Genomic DNA, 3,766 nt, shown 5'->3' with positions numbered 1-3,766 from the left:
TATATATATATATACAGTTTTAAAATTTTGGACAAAAAACATTAGGAATCTGTTGTATCTGACACCTCCTAAACTGATAATAAAGCCAGAAGCCACATAACTTGTTAGCAGATTTCACCTCTATTTTATCTTAGCGTAAATACAGTTGTTTTGTGAATGTCTCAGAAGCTGGTTGGTGAATATTAGTGAACATCAGCACCTTGAAGACCAAGCAGATAGTTCAGGAAAGTTGCAGAGAAGCTTTAGATAGAGATTTGGATAATAAAACAATACAACAGGCACTAAACATCTCCAGCACCCAGAAATTGGTAGATTTATACAAATACCTACTAAGATATAGTTGCCCATAAAAATGTACAGGCCAGGCAACGAGAGCTTTAATCAGGTCTTTCTGTGAAAGAAAGCAATCAGAAGTCCAGGTTTCAGTTTGCTGCATGTAGAAAGCAGCAAACATGGAAGAAGGTGCTTTGATCAGATGAAACCAAAATTAAGCCTTTTGATCTGCATACAAAATGCTGTGTATAGACAAAAACCTATAGTGACTACACACCACCCTGAACACATTGTCCCCATGGGACAACATGGTGGTGGCAGAATTATGCTATGGCAATAACTTTCTTCATCTGAGGAACGGAAGCTAGCCAAAAATGGATGGAAGCCATTTTTAGACCAGAGTTTTAGCCTCCAGCAGGAAAACTACCCCAACATACAGTCAGAGCTGCAACAGAACAGTTTCAATCAGAGCATGTTAGTGTGTTAGAGTGGCCCAGTCAAAGTCCAGATCTAAATCCAATTGAGAATATGTGGCAAAGACTGGAAATTGATACTTACATATGCTCTCCATTCTATCTGATTGAGGATATTTCCTGAAGAACAATGGGCAAAATTTTCAAAGTTCAACTGTGACCTACCCCACAGTGAAACATAGCGGTGGCAGCATTATTCTGTGGGGATGCATTTCCGCAGGAGGAACAAGAAAATCTGATATAATGAAATAAAAAATACACGGAAGACTAGGGTTGTAGTGAACTATGAAAAAATAATTCATATTATGTTTTTTTCCAATGCTTTGCTAAATTGCCGTATTTGCAGCCCAGGCCAGTCACACTCAATCTTTTTTTTTACTACATTATAACATAAAATATAATAGAGAGCCAAACAGAATTAGAATTCATCAGGAAACAACTTTTTTAAAACAAGAGAAAATGTTTTATTTATTCAGTTTTATCATTTAATACATTGCAAAGATGTTGAATTAGAAATAGATCTTTTTGTACGACACAATTCCTAAGCTTTAACATTTACTTTCTCTTCAAGCTGATTTTGAAATATGTCCAGATTCCTGGTTTGTGACTCTAAAATAATTACCGACACTGTAGCATCATGTCTCATTTACCAGGGTTATAAATTACAATCTAGGACCCATAATTTAGGACCCGTAGTTTACAAGCACTTGAGTGCCACAAAATCTCAAACTTAATCTACAGCTCGTAAACTGACTGATAGCCGACATGCAACTAGATGAACTGTGAATCAGCCTCAGGCAACGTTTCAAAGTTAGCCTTAAGATCCTCAGCATCCTATGCCATTTCAGCGAGCTCTGCCATCTAAATCCAGACAACCATCTGTCCAGTCAGTTTGACTCTCTGGCTCACCTCTAACTCCAATCCCACCTACACCCCTCAAATTACCGACAGTGCGACTGACGTCCTTCCTGTCCTACATGAGCAACTATGGCGCCTGTTTTAGTCTGAGCTGTCTGTCTTCCAGTTGGATTTACTGAAGTGAGCTGGATGCTGGAATGCGATCTCTGATTTTCCTACAGTCTAAAATGACGTTTGTGGCAGCAGCATGGTAAATCATTTTACATTCACTGGTGAAAACAACTTTACACAACAACTTAACAGAGTGCAAATGCGTTGTTTTTAGCTTGTATTTTCAACCAGATTGGAGAAGGCACCACACTTACATCAGTGATTTAGTTGACCATCAGGAGGGCGGCCATCTTTGATACATTTGCTACATCAGATTTGAGTCAGATAACCATATCATGTGATCCTAATTGTTGATTTAAGACTAATCCCGAATGAAAACTGTGGAGTGCTACGCTACACGTAAAAAAAACCAAACAAACAAAAAAAACCAAGATAAAAATATTAAAGTACAGCAATATGTGAAAGTATAACCACTCTGAAAACCATACTTTTGGTCTTGAAGGGTGTTTTTCTCCAAGAATATGCTGAGAGCAACTATTGGATTACTCCTGCTCTGTCCTCTACCATTAGCCAATTACCATCATCCTGTAAGTGCCACAGCCAAAAGAATTACCCCCCTCCTCTCACACAAAACAATCCCTACCATGTGACCTGAACTATAGCATGGACTAATTGCCAGTGCTAAAACGGGCAAAGATTTGCGGCTACTTTTAAAATGCTTTTTTTTTCCCAACTGTGATGATGCATGCAACATTTAGGATATAGCTTACGTCTTAGCAGATAGAGAAGCGACTCACGCCAGCAGGCATGGTGGTGTAATGATTTTTTAAATCAATGTGTTTTTTGTTATTAAAATGAATATATGCTGATTCTGCAAGGCGTGTACATAAATCGTACATGTTCAAGTTTATAGGGAGTGAACGTCAATCTGAGAACACCTAAGAAGATCTATTTGGCTCATGGCAACAACCTTATTGGCTGGGCAGGATTATACCCTATTAATGGACTGTGTTGAGCTTTACCTGTGCTACAGTTTCAGCGGTGAAATGTCAGCCTGAAATCTGCATTACTCCGTTTTACTCAGGTGTTTCCATACTCTCGCCATTAGCATATATGCTATATTATTTTGGCCTTTGGCCATATTTGAATTGTTCTTTTTTCATTCTTTCTAAGCACAAAATGCATAACTTCAATTACTTTTTAAAACAAGAGTTGGGTGAACAAGTTTGAATTTATTTATCAAGCAGTAATGATGGTTCTAGAATGTATTTTATCCTGACAAGGTTAAAGCCAATTAGCTTCTCAATAGTGATCATGACTACCTGCAGCTGGTGGTAACTCTTTGACAGCATAAAAAGGATTTGTTTGACAACACTCACTGGACTGATTAATACTGCTAACAATGGGAAGACCTAAGTAGCATAGTAGCTTTAATCAAGTTAAGAGAGTGATTTGGAGCTCCATCCATCCATCCATCCATCCATCCATCCATCCATCCATTTTCTTTACACCCTTATCCCATTAGTGGGGTCGGGAGGGTTGCTGGTGCCTATCTCCAGCTATCATTCCGGGCGAGAGGCGGGGTCACCCTGGACAGGTCGCCAGTCTGTCACAGGGCAACACAGAGACAAACAGGACAAACAGCCATGCACACACACACGCACACACCTAGGGACAATTTAGAGAAGCCAATTAACGTGACAGTCATGTTTTCGGACTGTGGGAGGAAGCTGGAGTACCCAGAGAGAACCCACACATGCACACTCCATGCAGAAAGACCCCGGGCTGGGAATCAAACCCAAGGCAACAGTGCTACCAATTGTGCCACTGTGCTGTCTCTAAATAACTGCAGATTCCAAGATTGTCATACCAAAGAATAAGTTATTTGGATCTGCAACTCGTATGAGACTAACTGGAATGAAGGCGCAAACTCACCTTGATAAAAATAAATTTCATATATATAAAAAAAAAAAATTCCCCTCTCACCCTCCATGGGTGGTCTCTTTCATCCTCTGAGCTCGGGTCCTCTACCAGAGGCCTGGGAGCTTGAG

This window comes from Poecilia formosa, unplaced genomic scaffold (assembly GCF_000485575.1).
Source record: "Poecilia formosa unplaced genomic scaffold, Poecilia_formosa-5.1.2 Scaffold34, whole genome shotgun sequence".
In the NCBI taxonomy this organism is placed as follows: Eukaryota; Metazoa; Chordata; class Actinopteri; order Cyprinodontiformes; family Poeciliidae; genus Poecilia; species Poecilia formosa.
This window is presented reverse-complemented; position numbering follows the sequence as displayed.